Below are 21,776 nucleotides of genomic sequence, written 5' to 3' on the forward strand. Positions count from 1 at the left end.
GGAGATGAGTGGTTTTCTCTTCCTATTTAATTTTCTAATTAAATTTCTAATTACTTTGATGCAAAAATAATCAAATGCAAAAATGCATTAAACACAATATTGTAATGGATGCAAAAGTAAGACTAGGCTCTATGTGACAAGAAGTGTCACCTAGATGAAGAAAGGAAGGATTCTGGGTGGCGATGGCCAACAGCTACCCGACGTGATTGTGATGTCTACACCATCTGACAGCAGCCCTTATTGGCAGTTGGATCACGTTGGGGATAAAGCATTTGTCAATAAAATTCTGAGTAAACTTATTTCAAACAAGAACATAGGGCTTATGTCTCCTAATACAGAAAGCACAATTTCCATAAGACCGCAGTGCTTCCCTGTATTTTCAATTCTGTTTTTTATCATGCAACTAAAAGTAATAAGCTCCTTATTCAAAATGCATCTATAAAACTTCTCAGAGCTATGGCATCACTGACGATGTTTATTAAGACTAAACATCATCACAGTTTACTTTCTCTCTTGCCTAGTACAGAATTACTCTTGGCAAGGACATCAGGCATGCTCTGCATATGTCACAGTGCTTTCTGATGTTTTATGTCTGGGTCTGAGGCCAATTCTGAAACTACAATGTCTGTCCACATTCATTAAAAGAAAGTTTACTGGGAGGAGTTGAGACGCCTCATTATTTTAAAGCTGTATAGTATAAGATATTTTATGGGCCCGTTTTGAAAGTATGTTTACCCATTAATAAAAATTACTAGTGATTTTGTAGTTTTCTTCAAATCATAAGGCATAAACCTAGATGTTTCTAATTGTGCTTTAGTATTTCATTTAAAAAATGTCCCTCAGGTAAGCCTCAGGCAAATAGTAACTGTTGACCATTCCTTTGGGAAAACTTCATTTTATTTTAGTAGTAGTTTCTTTCTCTTAAATATTCAAATGAAGCACGCTAAAGTTGCTAGGACTCATAGAAACTATCACAGAGAGTTTTTTTCTTTTCTTTTCAACACACATGTTAATAAAAAGATTGAGCTTAAAGAATAAAAGGCTACTTTCAGCAAAGCTGTTCACGTGCTAACCCAAAAGCAGTTGATCTCCCCCTGGAAAGGGTCCTAGAAAACTGAATTAGAGGCAGAGTTTTTTGGCTGCCATTGCACATGAGTTTCTTTAGGGTAGTGGCAGAAATCAATGGTTTCCTTAAATAAAACACTCTAGGGACAGAGGAAATCAGAGCCTGGCTCAGTTCCTAGAATTTGTGTTTTTCTTGTATGATCCTTCCTAAGCAAGTACTTTCAAAGTCAAATCCTTTTTTCTACATTTATAATCAAAAGGAATAAGTACCTAAACTTGGACAAGAAATTCTGATGCTTAAAGTAATTCCCATCCTGGGCTGATCAAATCTTCATTCTCTGGACTCTGGTCTATGGCAACTGAACTTGTGCTAAATTAACAAGAGCAGGAGTGAACCACTCAACTTCTGAGCTTATTCAAATTATTTCACATTTTAAGAATGTGGATGCATAATGCCTTTTTTCCCTTATAGTAATTCATTTATTCATGCATCTATCACTTCATTCATTGATCTATTTAGTGAAGCTCATACAGTATTTAATTTAATACAGTATTTAATTCCATCAATAACTATAGCTAAGTGCTATGAGGTGAGTTTTATTTCTGTCTCTTTATGTTGAACTTTTTTGAGACACTAATCGTACATCTCAGTAATGTTTTCTAAATCCTACCCAGGTACATGGTTATGTTTTCCAAAGCTTACTGAACCTAAAGTTGGTGCTACTAAGTAAAAGATAATGGTAAGTAAGAAAAAATATTAATGTTGATGATAACATAATGATAATAGCTAACATTTATTAAGTGATTACTAAATGCTTTTACCTATTTTAGATTTTTAATCTTCAATACACCCAGTAAAAGCTTAGAAGTCATGGGACTTGCTCCAAATTTCATAGCCAGTGATGAAGATTGCAGTAGTCCAACTGGCTGTTCGACTCAAGAACTCAGACCTTTCCAGACCACGGCTAGGATTAACATATATACACCACTATATATAAAATAGATAACCAACAAGGACCTACTGTGTAGCACAGGGAACTCTGCTCAGTAACTTGTAATTAAGCTATAAGAGAAGAGACTCTGGAGACAAATATATATATTTGTCTTCAAATATATATATATATATATATAACTGAATCTCTGTGTGGTACACTTGAAACTAACATGATATTGTCAAATATACTTCAGTTAAAAAGAAAGACTGCACTGTATATGCCCAAAATAGTAGTGACACAGTGGTAACTGGACTGTCTTTCTCCTTCATATTCCTGGACACAGTGCTTAGCACAATTGGAACTTGATCCATTATGACAAAAAATTATATGCATGTACTTATAATTTTAAAATGGCCAATAGTGAAAATAATTGCAGTAATTTGCTGAGTACCTTCTGCATGCAAGGCACCTGCAGTACATTTTAGGATACGAACCATGACCCTCTGCTGCAGGTACTATTATTTTTTACATTTGACAAATGAAGGAGGTGAGGTTCTGAGTTGTTCATTAACAAACACAGGATCTCACCATCAGTGACAGTGTCAGGATGTGTTTCTAAGTTTTCTGTTTCCAGAAACCTGCTTTAATTGGTATAGCATTATACTTCTTCAATACCAAGAAAAGTAAAACTATCCATGCCTGATAAAAATGGGCTAAGATAATTTTTGTTGTTGTTGAACTAAGTTGCATTGACAAATGACAATTTTCACACAATTAAAGTACAGTGAAGTTCAATAAGGTTGCCTTGTTTTGATTTGTTTGTCCCCTAACTCTTATTTCAGAAAGATGAAAGAAATAATTCTAGTTTTCAACTCCAGCCAAAAATACACATTCTTACTTGTAACTATTTTGCTATTGATACCATTCCAAAAAAGCACTTATTACATACAGTGTTAAAAGTATTTTCCTATGATTTTATTTATTTTTTTGGATTCTGGAGTGGTGACTTAGGAGCAGTTCCAGGGGAGACAGGGAAGCCACAGAGAAGGTGTGGTAGCCCTCTGCCCACCTATCCAGTTCCTACCAACCCAGGTCCAACCAGGGGAACCCCACCTTTATTTCATAACATAAAATTTCATACCCACATAAAATCCTATTTATAAAAATACCTTTATTGAGTTGCAGAATAGCTTTTCCAGTTATTCATAATTGAGCACACAGTACAATTGAATATATATTAAAGTGTGTGCTTTAAGAAACTTCAGGGTAATGTTTTGGAAATTGTAACCTTTTTATTTTCTAAGCAGCACCTCCCCGTTCTCTTTCTTTCTTACAGAGAGGAAGGCACTAAGTGAGCTTCTTCTTGTCTTTGGACCTAAAGAAGTCCTAGATTCTGTCTTCTGTGTGATCTAATGAGCAAAACCAGGTAAAGTCAGAGTATCTGGTATGAGGCCTGTTGACCTAAGGCTATTGGTGCACATGACCACCTCTACCACCTGAGCCTTGGCCCCATGGTGAAAGCACAGGCCGAGGGGACCCTCATTGACTAGAATGAATTTTCTGTTCCTTCATCAGAATGGAGACTAAAAAAACCTTCATCAGAATGGAGACTAAAAATGGAAATGAAGTTGTAGAAAATAAAATTGTATGCATTACGTATATATTACTGGCTAAGATTTCTATATGCTACATTTGGAAAAGATGCCTGGTTTTTCTGGTGGCAGTGAGTGGGGAGCTGTAACATGGAAAAAGAAGGAAGTTTCACCAAATTCACATTTTCCATCATATTCTCGCAAGTTAGACTCATTTGTGGTCTGATGATGCAGCCCCTGAGAGAGAGGGGGGCTGCAGTGGTCTTAAGAACGAACCATGGACAGTGGTTCAGTCCCACGGCCAGCAGCCTTCATGCTCCAGAAATGGCTGTGTAAATAGTGTGGGAGTCCCAGGGTTTCACCTGAACAGGGAAATTGCGAGATCAGTCACAACAGCCTAGTCTGTGAACACAACTTGGACATTTTTTACTGCTCCCATCTCAATTCTTAAAAGTCTTACCCTGGCCAGTTCTTCACAAGTCCTCTCTCTGGGCTATTGTATCACAGGTGCTATGGTTGAGGACGGGCAATTGGGAGGTTGTTATTTCTCATCAGTTTGTTTTATAGACTCAGGCAGAAATATGTACTATTTTTGCCTTATCTTACCTAGGACATTTTTTTCAATTAAGGTTATTCTTTGAGTCAGGTCATGCTGACAAGTAGAAATTTATCTTGCTTCATGAAGCATTTAATGATAGTCCACTTTCTAAATCCTGAACATAATCAGTGTGCTATTTACTCTTCAAAAAATTTCAAAATAAACAGGCTAACAGTTTGCTTTCTTTCTTTCCCCAAAACTAGGACAAAAAATATTAAAACATTACTCATTCTTTCTAATGATCACTTGGAAATTGCTGATTAGAGTTTTGAAATAGTTCAAGAAGTGTGTGTGTGTGCGCATGTGTGTATACATGCATGTATGTGTGTTGTGTATGTGTGTGCATGTGTTGCATGCATGTGAACGTGCTATGGGTTGTGTGCACGTGAGTGCACATGCGTGTACACACACGTGTGCTGTGTACACACACGTGTGCTGTGCACACACATGTGTGCATGTGCACGTGGATGTACATGCATGTGTCCACGGGTGTGCATGTGTGCGTATGTGTGTACATCTGTGCACACATGTGTGTGGTTGTACATTTGTATGCATGTGTGCACAGGTGTACATGTGTGTGTACATGTGTGTATGTGTGTACATGTGTGTGTGCACACCCATGCGTGTGTTGTGCATGTGTGTGTATGCATGTGTGTACGTGTGTGTGTGTGCCTGTGGATAAGTGGCTCCCAGTGGAGGGAGGTATGATTTTGTCCTCCCTCCTCCCAGGAACATTTGGCAATGCCTAGAGACGTGTTTGGTCCTCACAACTGAGGGAAGGAGTAGGCGTCAGGCTGCTATTCAACAACCTTGCTGTGAGGACAGCATCTCACTTCAAAGAATTATCCAGCCCAAAAAGTCAGCAGTGCTGAGACTGAGGAATTCAGCTGTAGTTTAGGGACAGGCTTTTCCAATAAGGAGGTTAAATTGGATGCCCATTGAATGGACGACTTCATGTTACCTGAACCCAGCTTCCTTGTTTTGGGAACAGTCACTCAAATAACTTCCTTCCATTAGACAAAAATAACATGGGGCATCTGTGCAGCACTGACAGAGGCCTGAACAAGTCTATCCTGCTCAGAGTGCACAGACACCTCTGTTCTCATTTGGTAGCAAGAAATAAGGGCCGAGGTGGAGGGCTCACTCTGTGCAAGGGCAGACTGCTCATCCCCTTTGTCCCTGTGGCCTCCAGGTACTTTATCAAGGGGAGGGTTGGAGCCTTAGGGAGCAAACGCTGCCCTTGCTGCCATGAACACTCGATTGATTGATTGAGGGCAAAGTACTTTCTTAGGGCTGTCTTTGATTCCTTCCTTGCTATTTTTCCTAAAAATAATGTGTCTCAGGATCTAATCCTCACATGAAGATTATGATCACATTAGTGCAATGAACTTTACTAATACATTTATTCTTAATTGGTCTTACAGTGATGAAGCAAGAGGTTAATTATTATGAACATAATATCTACATTCACCTTGTGTCATTACATGGTTTAATATTCCCGTCACCTCACAAGTGGATCTGAGAGTACCCATAACTTTCAGAAGTGTAGATTTTTTCCTCCAGCATAACAAGGTGCATAATAAACAGTTCATTTTACATTTGATAGAATAGATAACATTTTATATTTGTCTTCTAAAATGTAATGCTTTGCTGCTAGAACTATAGGCATATAAAGTGCTTTCTTTCATTTTTTTTGTGGATAATTTGGTTCGGACAATGTAGAATGTCTATTTTAAAATATTTTATTCATCCATTCAACCAATCAATCATTCAATAAAACTTATTAATTATTCTGCAAAGCAATTGGTTAGATCCTGAGAATATGAAATTAATAAGCAAAAGTCTCACTCTCCAAGTGCTCAGCTTTTAATTTTAGAATGTTTTCTCTGCATAGATTAATCATTATTGATATGAAGTCTGATTGGAAAGGAAGCCAATCCAATTGTATAACTACTGTCATTTCAAGAAGGTTGTCACCTGCTATACATATCAATTTGAAGCCATCAAATCCAGAACATTAAGCAATTTCATTTTCTGGTTGTGAAATCAATGTCCATTCCAAATTCAGACAGCTAACCATTTTAACTGCAAGGTTAGGCATATATCATACAATATTTCTAATTAGTCTTAAGTATTGATGGAAATGTGGGAAGTAAAAATTCCTAACATAACAGAATTGTCATGCCTCTTGGGTGATATGATAATCCCAGCATAGACATTAGGTGATTATAATAGGTCTGCTAAGAAACCAAATTCTCTAGAGCCACCATCATGGTCACTAATGACAAGCTTTGTGCAGTTCTGAACAGATTGTGTTAAGTTACTTTCAAATATACTTCACACGAACATAATTAATTTTGATAATTTTAAGTGTAATAACTTTATGGAAGAAAACGTTTATTTCAGGTCTTGGCCTTCCACTCTGAATTCCTTTTAAATGCTATCCTAAAATTTTTTACCAATTTTAGTAAAATTTAGTTTCTATTTTAGTGAGAGTGTTCTTCAACAATTAACACACACATCAACTGCAAAATATTATAAGGTAAAGTCTGACTCAGAGTGAAAACCAGTTTATGATTTCATCTCTCTAAAATAACCATAGTAATGATAACTCAGCTAAATCAGCTGTGTTTCCGTATTTTTGGCAGTTTACAACCTAAATGCACACAGATACAAACACATCCAGTAAATTGCATAGGCATCTGTTACAAAGTTTAAAAATAGGAAATATTTTAGGATATTTGGAAAAAACAGGACTCTTAAAATATTGATGATATAATTATTGATATTTTATCAATTATTAAATGCCTATAATGTATCAGATTGTCACCAGATTAATGTAAACAATGTCTTGTAACTCTGGACAAAAAGTTTGGGAGTGAGTCTTGGTAGTTGGAAAGCCCAGAGACCCTATGTAACTAGGACTTCTGATTTCTATGGCTATTCCAAACCATGTCTGCTTTATTTTACTCTAAACCCTGCTTCTTCTTTAGACAAGGCTCACTCTGATTTCCTTCCTTCCCTTGGAAATTTTCTCTGCTCTTCAACACCTGACCATCTTTGAGATCTGAAATCAAGTTTTATTCCTGCCTCTCATTCATTATTTAATAGTTATTTATTAATGGACTACTCATGTTCCAGTTACTGTGCTAGGGATACATTCAGCAAGGCACAAGACAGACAAGTCCCTGAAACCATGAAACTCACATTCTCTTTAGGGGAAGAGAAAATCAAGTAGTAAAACAAATGACAGACAATAAAAATGGGTGCTATGACAGGCAATACCTGGGTGGAAGGGACAGTTTAGGAGGGTTCACCCAAAGGTGAGCAACAAGAGGGAGGACACCTGGAAGGAGCAGCGTGAGGACAGAGAGGAGGAGGATGAGAGGCCGTAAAGCCAAAAAGCTTCTAGAGCCCGCGAGCAACAAAGCAACAAGATGTCACAATGAATGGAATGCAGGCAGGTGCCCGGTGAGTAGAGGAAGATGGGCAGGAACCCAGCTGTGCAGGCTCTTATTGGCAATGCAAAGAGTCTGTATTTCATTCTCAGCATAAAGGTGAGCTACTGAAGAAACTTCAAATAAAAGTGACTCGATACAGTACAGCATACTTTGAATCACCCTGCCCAAAGCATGATGAATGTTTAGAATCAGGCAATGGAGAACTGTAATAGTACAATTAAAAAAAAAAAAAAGACAGACTTGGGCCAGGATGTCTTCAGAGGAGAGATAATTGGGCAGATGAAAGATGAAATTTCGGAAAGGACTTTCTGGTAGGGCTTGGTGGTAAATAATAAAATGATGGAAGAGGTCAAAGAGGAGTCTCGGTATATAAGAAGAAGGCAGTTATTTGCTGAGATATGAAAGGCCATGGGCAGACAAGGGTGGGGAGGGGCGTAGAGACTAGAGGTGGGTTGATAGGGGTTAGGGTGTGAGGGATTTTATTTTAGAAGTGTTAAGTTTAAGATTGAGATGAGACTTAACAAGACAAGGTATTATGTAGCTGTTTGGGTATGTGAGTCTGGAAGTCAGATGAAAAGTCTAAGCTGAAACAGGTATAAGAAGAGAAGGAAAATTGGCCACTGAGATAGAAGGGGTACTACATGTTTCCTCTTTTCAAAACAGAAAGAATAAATGATTTTGAGAACACAGAGTGTTTTCACTGAAATGCATAGTACAATGAAGACAGAAAAAGTGTTTACTGGGGTTTTGAATAGTGCCTGTTTATATGTGTTGTCCTGGGTGATAATTAACAGCACCCTTTTCACTCTAAAAAGACTAGCAGTTTGCATGATAAAACTCCCTAGTTACAGGTCATATTGACAAAGCAGTGTCATGGAAATCTGATTGGATTGAAGAATAAATAGCAGGTGACAAAACTGAAATCGCAGGTGTAGCAAATTTTTGAGATGATTGGCTCTGTAGATGAGCAGAATAAAAGAAAAATAAGATCTCAATAGTGTTGTGTTCCAGTAGGGCTATCCCTAAAGCCTGCTTTTATTTTCAGGGGAATGGTCCAGCAGAGAGAGAAAGATGGATAAAGCAAGAAGGAAAGTTGATGGAGAGAAGGGTACAAAGGGAGGAGTTGGCCTTGGACAGAAGTACGTCAAGCCCTCTAAGTAGTTAGAGGGACTCACTTTTTGTTTCAAGTCCTTTCCTTCTGACTTTGGTATTCTCTCATAATCTCCCTGCTTCCCCTCTCAGCCACTTACCCTGCCATGGCTTCCAGTGTTAACAACATAAGTCTCCAGCTATGCGTAACTCTTCGGGTTTTCTAGGACACACTTATTTTGTTTTTGACAATTAGAGAACTGCTATCCCTAATTTGTTCTAATTTGGTAAATTCTTCAAGAGAAACATCTTATACAATATCCTCACACTGTTCCAAACATCATTTTTAAAAAATCTTGCAAAAGTTTAATCTTTTTCTAAAAGGAAACAAAACCTTTTTTAGCATAAATTTGGGCAAATCATTAGCATAGTGTTTCTTCACAGGAGCATGATAATTAGTTACCATAGAAATAAACTTGTCAGAGAGGATTATCGAGGAATTAACATTTCAATGGTTCCTAGAATTTTTCTGCTACTGAATCTACAGATGCAGCCCTAATATATTCATTCCTAATGGCATGTGGTGATCAATGAGGCTTTAACCTGCGAGGTCACTTAGAGAGTGAGCTAAAGCAGCAGGTAACTGACAACTTTAAGGAAAGCCAACGTGGGGAGAGATTCATGTGGACAACATAAATAATATACATACCATATCACGCCATGTGGGCTCTAGGAAATGAATTGTGGAGACCCTTTTGGCTGGGTGCCTCACTGCTCAGTTAGAATACTACTTTAAAACTTAATTTTGCTATTGTTATATTGATTTCACTTGAAGCCTGCTATCTTTAATTTCTTCTGGTTATAAAAAAGACCATACTAGAAAAAGATATTTGATGATCCTTTTCAAAAAAGTTTGAAGACAACAGAAAAATTTTACATATCTTAAAGCTGATAATACACAACTAAAGAAAGCAAGTAGAGTTGTGCTTCAGTGTCCAAAGGGGTTGATTCCAGGCCCCCACCCCATACCAAAATCCACGGATACTCAAGTCCCTTACACTAAATGGCACTGTATAGCCATCCCTCTGTATCTGCAGGTTTCGCAGCCATGGATTTGGAAGGCGGACTGTAAAGATTTTTTTTTTTTTTTTGGTACGTGGGCCTCTCACTGTTGTGTCCTCTCCCGTTGAGGAGCACAGGCTCCGAGCACACAGACTCAGCGGCCATGGCTTACAGGCCCAGCTGCTCTGAGGAATGTGGGATCTTCCCGGACCAGGGCACGAACCCGTGTCCCCTGCATCGGCAGGCAGACTCTCAACCACTGCACCACCAGGTAAGCTCTGGTTTTCGATTCTGAATTCATCCCAATGAATATACAATGACACTTCACATTAAAGCAAAGCATTAGTTATGCTTTGGAACTCCTTTCCACAAAATCACTTTCCATTATTAGAAGCAACTTTAGAAATAATATTTAAAGAAATAAATCATTTTCAACTTGTGAAAGGAATCCAAAATATTTGTGAAAGGAGCTGGTTTATGTCAATTTTCAGAAATAATAATGATGATTATTCTAAACATTTTTCAAAAGTGACTTCACCTTCCAACACACAAGTGACTCCCAACATTTAACTTTTCTGACATTGATTTGGTAAGTTAATTATACCATGGTGGTCTACTTAAAAAAAAAAAATCAGAAATGTAAAGATTTAAATTCAGTGTATCATGTATTTAGCATTTCAAAATGCACCAAATTGAATCATAGTTTTTTAGGTTTTTAGCGAGAATTAAAATTCATCATTCAACAACTGTCTTCAATATTTCAAGTTTCTCTTAATAAGACAGCCCTAATCTTATTTTTACATTTACACTTAAATATTTAACAGAGAGGTTTTGCAGAATCATGACTGGCATAACCTCGTTTTATCTATTTTGGCAAGACCTTTCTTTAGTCTCATATTCTTATATGTAATATTAAAATTATGAACTATCCACTTTCAGTTTGTTTTCAGTTATGTTTATATTAGCACAGGAGACAGAGTTCACTTCTTGGCAAGTTGAGAGGAAAATGAGGCAAGCCAGAAAGACAAGCTGTGAGTCAAGCTGTCTATTAAGCAGCAGGAAAATTCAAGTAGTCAAAATTTTCAACTTTCACTTACATCAGAGTGTCTTTCTTACAGAGCAAAGCACAAATCAGCATCTAAATCAAGGCAGATATCAGGGCAAATTAAAGAACATGGGTAATAAATGGTCACCTGTGAAAATCTGTATTTATGCTTTGCTAGCCTTTGTTTCCATAGATAATTGTGACTCTAAAGAACCATGCATTTGGCTGGCTCAGTAGTTGTCACTGAATTGTCAGGATTCATCCATCACTTCTTACCTACTAAGAGCATGCATTTGGATGGAAGAAGTCAACTCTACTTTATGATCTTGTCTATTTCTAGCCTATAATATTATCTTGTTTAAAAAAATGCTCAAAACTATATTCTGAAATCATTTTTTTTCCTAAAAAAAGACTCAGGCTTTTGTCTTTTGTGTACTGTGAGTTTTTATATCCTGGGTGTGTGGTAAGAATACCTGAACATGATAGCTTCACCATAAATGCACGTGCATGTAGCTGCCAGATGCTGCTGGCAATAATGTCTGCACTTTCTGCGGATGATCTCACCTAAAATATTCCCAATCTCAGCTGCATAGTTTCAGCCTTAATTTCCATGGAGCAATGACTAATGCCTTGTTTAAGGAAAAAACATACCAACAGAAACTCTGATGTTTAATGCATATATTAAGTACAAATGAAACTAGCTCTGGGTGCCTCTGCTTTCACTAAAAATATGAATAATAGTAAGTAATTTTTTCTGAGATAAATTTCAGTAATTTTGTAATAGCCAATATTTTTCAGATATTCAAGCAATATGATAGGAAATTTCCTACTTTTGAATGTTTAATTATCTTAACTTGTGTTTTAAAAGAGTTTCTAAAAGATAATTGAAAATTTATTGGAGTATTTGTATAAGTTGAGTTAAACATTACAACTTTTAAAATGCTTAATTACTAATTGGATTAACTGACCTATGCCGATTACACTTTAAAATTCAGTTTCTAAAATTAAATGACACAATTTCACTCCTATTCACTATATTTTGTGTTGAATAAATATATGCCATTGAGGAAAAGGAAAGAAAAGTAGGTTTATGTTACAGGGAAGTTTTGCTGCCTCTGTAAATACCGTTTTAGAAGCAGAATCAATTATTCATTATTTTGTACAAGTTGAAGTAAAATCATTATTCCACTGGCATGTTTTTCTTGACACTACTCACAGTGGTTAATGAAAAGGTTAATGAATAATGTGCATATTTAATTAGAGAAAAGAATCTTTATTTATTGGAAAGTGGTTAAATGGCTTATTTCTCTACTTTGTTTTCTTAACATCTTTATTGGAATACAATTGCTTTACAATGTTGTGTTAGTTTCTGCTGTATAACAAAGTGAATCAGCTATATGTATACATATATCCCCATATCCCCTCCCTCTTGCATCTCCCTCCCACCCTCCCTATCTCACCCCTCTAGGTGGTCACAAAGCACCGAGCTGATCTCCCTGTGCTATGCGGCTTCTTCCCACTAGCTATCTATTTTACATTTGGTAGTGTATATATGTCCATGCCACTCTCTCAGTTTGTCCCAGCTTACCCTTCCCCTTCCACATGTCCTCAAGTCCATTCTCTACTTCTATGTCTTTATTCCTGTCCTGCCTCTAGTTTCATCAGAACCATTATTTTGTTTAAGATTCCATATATATGTGTTAGCCTATGGTATTTGTTTTTCTCTTTCTGACTTACTTCACTCTGTATGACAGACTCTAGGTCCATCCACCTCACTACAAATAACTGAATTTTGTTTATTTTTATGGCTGAGCAATATTCCATGGTATATATTTGCCACATCTTCTTTATCCATTCATCTGTTGATGGACAATTAGGATGCTTCCATGTCCTGGCTATTGTAAATAGAGCTGCAATGAACATTGTGGTACATGACTCTTTTTGAATTATGGTTTCTTAGGGTATATGCCCAGTAGTGGGATTGCTGGCTCATATGGTATTTCTATTTTTAGTTTTTTAAGGACCCTCCATACTGTTCTCCATAGTGGCTGTATCAATTTACATTCCTGCCAACAGTGCAAGAGGATTCCCTCTTCTCCACACCCTCTCCAGCATTTATTAGATCTTTTGATGATAGCCTTTCTGACTGGTGTGAGGTGATACCTCACTGTAGTTTGATTTGCATTCATCTAATGATTAGTGATATTGGGCATATTTTCATGAGTTTCTTAGAAAACTGTATATCTTCTTTGGAGGAATGTCTGTTTAGGTCTTCTGCCCATTTTTAGATTGGGTTGTTTGTTTTTTTTGATATTAAGCTGCATGTGCTGCTTGTATATTTTGGAGATTGATATTTGTCAGTTGCTTCATTTGCAAATATTTTCTCCCATTCTGAGGGTTGTCCTTTCATCTTGTTTATGGTTTCCTTTGCTGTGCAAAAGCTTTTAAGTTTCATTAGGTCCCATTTATTTATTTCTGTTTTTATTTCCATTTCTCTAGGGGGTAGGTCAAAAAGGACCTTGCTGTGGTTTACGTCATAGAGTGTTCTGCCTATGTTTTCTTCTAAGAGTTTTATAGTGTCTGGCCTTACATTTAGGTCTTTAATCCATTTCGAGTTTATTTTTGTTTATGGTGTTAGGAAGTATTTTTTTCTGATCTGATTTTTATGTTTTCTTTCCTTCTGCTAACTTTGGGTTTCTTTTGTTCTTCTTTCTCTAATTGCTTTAGGGGTAAGGTTAGGTTGTTTATTTGAGATTTTTCTTGTTTCTTTAGGTAGGATTGTATTGTTATAAACTTCCTTCTTAGAACTGCTTTTTCTGCACCCCATAGGTTTTGGGTCACCATGCTTTCATTGTCATTTGTTTCTAGGTATTTTTTCATTTCCTCTTTGATTTCTTCAGTGATCTCTTGGTTATTAAGTAGTGCATTGTTTAGCCTCCATTTGTTTGTATTTTTTACAGATTTTTTCCTGTAATTCCTCATAGCATTGTGGTTGGAAAAGATACTTGATACAATTTCAATTTTCTTAAATTTACCAAGGCTTGATTTGTGACCCAAGATAGTATCTATTCTGGAGAATGTTCCATGAGCCCTTGACAAGAAAGTGTATTCTGTTGTTTTTGGATAGAATGTCCTATAAATATCAATTAAGTCCATCTTGTTTAATGTGTCATTTAAAGCTTGTGTTTCCTTATTTAGTTTCATTTTGGATGATCTGTCCATTGGTGAAAGTGGGGTGTTAAAGTCCACTACTATGATTGTGTTACTGTCAATTTCCCCTTTTATGGCTGTTAGCACTTGCCTTATGTATTGAGGTGCTCCTATGTTGGGTGCATAAATATTTACAATTGTTATATCTTCTTCTTGGATAGATCGATTGATCATTATGTAGTGTCCTTCTTTGTCTCTCTAATAGTCTTTATTTTAAATTCTATTTTGTCTGATATAAGAATTGTTACTCGAGCTTTCCTTTGATTTCCATTTGCATGGAATATGTTTTTGCATCCCCTCACTTTCAATGTGTATGTGTCCCTAGGTCTAAAATGGGTCTCTTGTAGACAGCATGTATATGGGTCTTGTTTTTGTATCCATTCAGCTAGTCTATGTCTTTAGGTTGCATCAATTAATCCATTTATATTTAAAGTAATTATCGATATGTATGTTCTTATTGCCATTTTCTTAATTGTTTTGGGTTTATTATTGTAGCTCTTTTCCTTCTCTTGTGTTTCCTGCCCAGAGAAGTTCCTGTAGCATTTGTTGTAAAGCTGGTTTGTTGGTGCTGAACTCTCTTAGCTTTTGCTTGTCTGTAAAGGTTTTAATTTCTCAGTCGAATCTGAATGAGATCCTTGCTTGGTAGAGTAATCTTGGTTGTATGTTTTTCCCTTTCATCACTTTAAATATGTCCTGCCACTCCCTTCTGGCTTGCAGAGTTTCTGCTGAAAGATCAGCTGTTAACCTTATGGGGATTCCTTCCCTTTTATGTTATTTGTTGCTTTTCCCTTGCTGCTTTTAATATTTTTTCTTTGTATTTAATTTTGATAGCTTGATTAATATGTGTCTTGGCATGTTTCTACTTGGATTTATCCTGTATGGTACTCTCTGTGCTTCCTGGACTTGATTGACTATTGCCTTTCCCATGTTAAGGAAGTTTTCAACTATAATGTCTTCAAATATTTTCTCAGACCCTATTTTTTTCTCTTCTTCTTCTGGATCCCATATAATTTGAATGTTGGTGGCTTTAGTGTTGTCCCAGAAGTCTCTGAGACTGTCCTCAATTATTTTCATTCTTTTTTCTTTATTCTGCTTTGAGGTAGTTATTTCCACTGTTTTGTCTTCCAGGTCACTTATCTATTCTTCTGCCTCAGTTATTTTGCTACTGATTCCTTCTAGAGAATTTTTAATTTCATTTATTGTGTTGTTCATCATTGTTTGTTTGCTCTTTAGTTCTTCTAGGTCCTATTAAAATGCTTCATGTATTTTCTCCATTATATTTCCAAGATTTTGGATCATCTTTACTATCATTACTCAGAAGTCTTTTTCAGGTAGACTCCCTATTTCCTCTTCATTTGTTTGGTCTGGTAGGTTTGTACCTTGTTCCTTCGTCTGCTGCATATTTCTTTTTTTTCTTATTTTGTTTAACTTACTGTGTTTGTGGTCTCCTTTTCATAGGCTGCAGGTTTTGTAGTTCCCATTGTTTTTGGTGTCTGCCCCCAGTGGGTGATTCAGTGTTTTGTGTAGGCTTTCTTGTGGAGGGGAGTGATGTCTGTGTTCTGGTGGATGAGGCTGGATCTTGTCTTTCTGGTGAGCAGGGTCGTGTCCGGTGGTGTGTTTTGGTGTGTCTGTGAGCTTAGTATGATTTTAGGCAGCCTCTCTGCTAATGGGTGGGGCTGTGTTCCTGTCTTGTTAGTTGTTTGGCATGGAGTGTCCTGCACTGGAGCTTGCTGGCTGTTGGGTAGAGCTAGGTCTTAGCACTGAGATGGAGATCTCTGGGAGAGCTCTTGTCAGTTGATATTATGATTACATGGGGTCGGGAGGTCTCTCGTGGTCCAATGTCCTGAACTCGGCTCTCCCAGTTCAGAGGCTCAGGCCTGACACCAGGCTGGAGCACCAAGACCTTGTCAGCCACATGGCCAATTCCTTGGGAATACTGAGACCTTAATTCAGAACTGCCTGGTTTTTGAAGCCAAACTGTCTGACAGGCCTGGGATCAGCCAGAAGCTTGCATCTCTTTAGATGTGGGAGCCTCTCTCTTTCCTTTTCTATCTCACTGATTTTCCTGCCATCTGACCTACAGTACTCCTGCCTTGGTTGACACATGTCTAGTCCTTGTCTTTATTATTAATACCTTCAAAGCAGAAAACTTTGATGCTTGCTGTGGTTATAATGTTCCAATTATCTTTATATATATATATATATATATATATATATATATACATATATATATATATATGTTATATGTGTATGTGTATGTGTATATATAAGTGTTTATATACATACACACAATGTGTTTGTTTATATATATACACACATTTATATATAAAATTAGTTATTTCTTTCAAACTGCTCTGTGTTTTGAATGCATAATCTGCTGCATTTTTATATTATTTTCTACCACTCAAACAGATAAGAAGTTCAAGGTTTACAATGTGAAGATGAAATAATTTATCATTCCTAAGCATTGTGTAACCATACTTTAGGCAAGACAGTTATCTCTTGGGATAATTTAAGCCATAGAAAGACAGTGGAATGTAGCAATTGTTTACAACAGGTAATATGATATTGTAGACATTTTTTGAGCAGTTATAATAAGTTAATAATTAAAAATTATATACATTAATTTCTATTTTCTTTGTATAAGAAGTCCAGTAATCCACTCAGAACCAAGATTAAAAGAAATATAAATTCTGTAGTTGAAATTTAACTATTAAGTATTATAAACTTTTTTTGTCATTATTACTAAAGAAAGACAGTTATTTTATTTTCCCTTTTAGAAATATTTCTCATCTTGTCTAGGACACATTGTTTTAGCTCATTTCTCTTCTTCCTGTATTTAAAGCTAGAAAAACTTTCCCAGATCCTTTTGCCATTAGGTGTGTTCATATGACAAAGTTCTAGCCAACAGAATGCCAAGGAAAATGAGACATGCCACCTCCATGCCTGCTTCCCCCTACCAGTAAACCATCTACCCATTCTCTGCCATGCTGACTGGAGGAGACTCATGTTTTTAGCCAAAAACACATTTGAACTAGCATAAATTGAATAAGGTTGAATAAATGAACTCTTTATAAAGATGTGGTTGGAGGTAGAACCACAAGGTATAATACAGTATTCCTGGGCCACAGCATAGTTACACTGATACCACTTCTGTGTCTAAAGGCCACCAGAAAGAAAGGAGTCATCAGTACCTGGAGGAGAGCCATCTGTCAGGAGCTGAGACCTTCACAGGAGGGACTGAGCCAGCCCTTGGGACACCATACAAAGGTCAAGGGATTATAGATAGTGATGCCACTTGCTTGCCTTTTGAATTTCCTTCCAGTGTTCCCCGTTGATGGAACCACATAGGAAGCCAGATGATAAGAAAGCTTGTATTATTTTGCTAGGGCTGCCTCATCAAAATATCACAGACTGGATGGCTTAAACAAGTGAAATTTATTGTCTCACATTTGTGCAGGCTAGAAGTTCAAGATCAAGATGTGAGCAGTGTTGGTTCCTTCTGAGGGCTACGAGAAGAAGATGTGTTCCAAGTCCTTCTCCTTGGCTTGTAGATGACCGCCTTCTCCTTCTATCTTTACACTGTCTTCCCTCTGTGCATGTATCTCTCTGTGTCCTAATTTCCCTCTTTTATAAAGACACTGGTCATATGGGATTAAGCCTCACCCTAATGATCTCAGATTAACTTGATTACCTCTTTAAAGATGTTATCTTCAAATAAGGTCACATTCTGAGATACTGGAGATTAGCACTTCAATGCAAACCTTTGGAGACACAATTGAACCCATGACTGAGCCCATTGATATAATCTACAGAGCACCTCATCCTTAAGCATACCAAGATGTTCAAGAGTGGAGTGACAAATGCTTACCTATTTGTGTTTGTTTTTCTTCTTCATGTACTATACGCTGTGGTTTTGCAGCCTAACATCACTGCTTGGTTTCATTTGTACTTTCCCTTTCATTAAAAGATGAGCAACAGCTCTAGCTAATGTCTTAGTAAAATAGTTTTAGTACATGTGCTTTTAGTTACTTTACTATACCAGTGTGCATTTCACCTGATTTAAGCACTCCATATTTTCCTTCCTCCTTTGTTAGGTTAAACAATCATACGTTTCTTTTTTAAATGTACCATGCTTCTCTGCAGAAATCCTGTCTTTCCTTGTTCCAAAAATAATGAGCTTTTCAAGTTACTTTTTCACAGAGAGTATTTGTTTCAGTCTTTCTCAGAGAGCCCTTCTTCATAGGCGGTGCACAACCTTGCTGTTTTTTTCCCCCACAATTCCACTAGAGCATGGTGGGGGAGGATGCTTCTCCTATATTCATATGCAATGGAACTTCATCATCCAACAGAAACAAGATGAGAGTGTAGAGTTGGGAGTGAAATGTGTGCATACCATTAGCTTTACTTTAAAGGGTATGTTAATGGTCAAAAAATTATGGCCACAGGGACTTCCCTAGTGGTCCAGTGGTTAAGACTCCACACTTCCAATGCAGGGGGCGCAGGTTTGATCTCTGGTCAGGGAACTAAGATCCCACATGCTGTGCAGCACATCCAGGAAAAAGTAAAGAATAACGTGCACACAGAAAAAAAAAATTAAATTATAGCCACAGCATTCCTGAATTGATTTAAACTTAAAATTGAAAATTTCTTTTTCCCTTTTACTTCTAAGTATGTTTTAAAGGTGTAGAAACTAAAATTAATGGAGCTCCACTTTTGTTCTTTATAGATGATAAAAATAAGAAAAATGAATATTTCTATAAATTTTCCATTACTGCAAACAAACCCAGGACCTGTGAAGAAATATTTCTGAATTTAGATAACTTAGACCAGATATAGACAGGTTGTCAACTTCTTTTTCATAAAAATAAAAGCAATAGTGTGTGTAAATTGCAAAAAAAAAAAAATTATAATTATATAACTTTAAGGAAAGTGATTTTTTTTTTGCTGTTAAATATCCTTAAAAGTGACATGTGCTGAGGATAGGGAAAAAATAGGTACCCCTGAGATGTTGTAATGTTTTTCTTTTAAAAATCACTTTAAAGAGTATGTAGTCACTTTTAAAACACAGACTGGATATGCTATAGTAGAAAAATTTAAGAGATCTGGGTTCTCATCTTGCCCTTGCACTGACTAGCACCATGTTATCTTGAGAAAGTTGCTTACTTTCTATAATCCTCAGCTTTGAAATGTGCAAAATGAGTGTTATGGACTCATAACAAATTCATATGTTGAAGTCCTAACCCTCAGTACTTCAGAATGTGACTGTTTGAAGGTAGGGTTTTTAAAGAGATAAGAAGTTAAAATGAAGCAATTAGGTGGGCTCTAATCCCTCATGACTAATGTCTTTATAAGAGGAGGAAATTAGAACATAGACACACAGAGGATACGGTGCAAAGATACAGGGAGATGACAGTCATATATAAGCCAAGTGAGAGGCGCCAGAAGAAACCAACCCTGCCAATATCTTAAAAAAAAAAATTATTGACATATAGTTGATTCACAACGTTGTGTTAATTTCTGCTCTACAGCAAAGTTATACACAAACACACTTATATGTGTTTACATATATATATATATACATTCTTTTTTTAAATATTCTTTTTAATTATAGTTTATCACAAGATACTGAATATGGTTCCCTGTGCTATACAGTAGGACCTTGTTGTTTATCCATCCTATATATAATAGTTTGCATCTGTTAATCCCAAACGCCCAATCCATCCCTCCCCCAAACCCCTCCCCCTTGGCAACCACAGATCTGCTCTCTATGTCTATGAGTCTGTTTCTGTTTTGTAGGTAGGTTCATTTGTGTCATATTTTAGATTCTGCATTTACATGATATATGGTATTTGTCATTCTCTTTCTGATTTACTTCACTTAGTATGATAATCTGTAGTTGCAGCCATGTTGCTGAAAGTCCTGCCAATATCTTGATCTCAGAATTCCAGCCTCCAGAGCTGTGAGAAAGTAAATTTATGTAATTTAAGTCCCCCAGTCTGTGATGCTTTATTATGGCAGCCCAATGATGCTCAGTTAATTATGTGTCTGTAAAGCACCCGGCATATGATGGTTGTTTAATGCTTGTTAATTAATATTGTTCTTGCTGCTTGAAGGTTTTTTTGCAGGACACGTCATTTATAATTCTTATCTTTATCTTATCTTGAACATGCAACAGTTCTTTCAGGGTAGAAGAAGATAAGGGATCAAATTATACTATGTTTCTACAACGTGGGTCATTGTACCCATGACTTAAAACATATTCAGACGTTTTGGAATAGACTTGGAATTGTGCCCTTTACAAACACTGTTTTTTTTTTTTTTTTTTCTGTATTTAACCTCTATATCTCCTAGTTCTACATCTGGGAAATGACAGTAAAACTATAATAAAATGTTAATTCATAAACAACAAGGTCCTATGTATAGCACAGGGAACTATATTCAATATCTAATAATAAACTACATAATGGAAAAAATATGAAAAATAATATATATATGTATAAAATAATCATGGTGCTGTATACCTTAAACATTGTAAATCAACTATACTTCAATAAAAAATGAAATAAACTATAATAAAAGTTAATAATTAAATTGCTCTTAGAGATGAATAAATTTGTATATGTAATAGAATTACAACTTGACACATAATTGGTGTTTAATAAACTGTAACTATGATTACTGTGTCCTCAATTTATTTTTAACCCATTTTCAACACACCCCAAGTTAGACCAGCATCTTCTAGTGCACTCTCTGTCTCTCCCACCATTTCTCAACTGTCTTTGTTTCTTTTGAAGGGTCCAAGTATGTCTTTTGTGATACAATTCTCACTGTTACCCCAATGTTCATAGACCTGATTTCTGTCCAGATGATGGTACACCCTGCCTTGGGAAACTATCACCTTGGCTAGGATGGCATTTTCCAAAGTTCTTTGCCCTCATCATTGGTTATTCAAGAGGTTAAAATGCTGAAGGGAAACATTAAAGGGTCCTTTGTCCATGTCTTGAGTTAAGCAAAGAAAGCGACACTTTATTAAATTAGGATCTCAGGAGTCTTAAAATGCACACGTGCATTTTGAGTGTCAGGGAAGGTATGTGTGATGTATCCTTTCCACAATTTAGTTGTTAATAAATTGTTTTTCTGTTAATTTTCCTTAAGAGTCTGGATTCTAGACATTAGGATTTGGGTAGTTCTGGCTGAAAGAGGGTAGACTTCCTTAAAACTTCTCCTTTTACTTCTTTCCCAGCGTCTGTTTTTTGCCTCTTTGCCTTCTTCTTTTTTTGGCTTTAAACAGTTAATTATTTTTACCAAATAATAACCTATTGCCATAACCAAATAATTTACTTTAGTCTACATACTGGATAAGGATGATGGTGTGTGTTTCAAAATATCACTTATTTAGAAAAAAATGTGGAGGGAGGCAAAACACATAATATATACTATGTGTTAAAAATTAGACCTTACTAAAAATCAAAAATATGCAAATTAGGGGAAACTGTCAATTTCACTTAACAGATTGGCAAAATTATATCTGATGTTGATGAGGATTTGGGGGGTAAAGTCAACTTCAAACGCAACTTTTAGGAATATAATAATATACATTCATTACTCTATATCTATTGTCGTATAATGGATCATTTTACTTTTCTTCTTTATGTTTTTTTGAATGTTCCACACTTTCTACAGTGAATATATTTGACTTTGTTTATCAAAAGAAAT

The 21,776-nt window shown here is 36.3% G+C and overlaps 1 protein-coding gene across 1 annotated transcript in view; it reads right to left on the minus strand.

Annotated features, from left to right (window-relative positions):
• The window catches only part of EYS (eyes shut homolog), a 1,591,612-nt gene that overhangs the window by 634,892 nt on the left and 934,944 nt on the right, over positions 1-21,776 (minus strand). The window lies entirely within an intron of this gene.

Source organism: Mesoplodon densirostris, chromosome 12 (genome assembly GCF_025265405.1).
Source record: "Mesoplodon densirostris isolate mMesDen1 chromosome 12, mMesDen1 primary haplotype, whole genome shotgun sequence".
Classification (NCBI taxonomy): domain Eukaryota; kingdom Metazoa; phylum Chordata; class Mammalia; order Artiodactyla; family Ziphiidae; genus Mesoplodon; species Mesoplodon densirostris.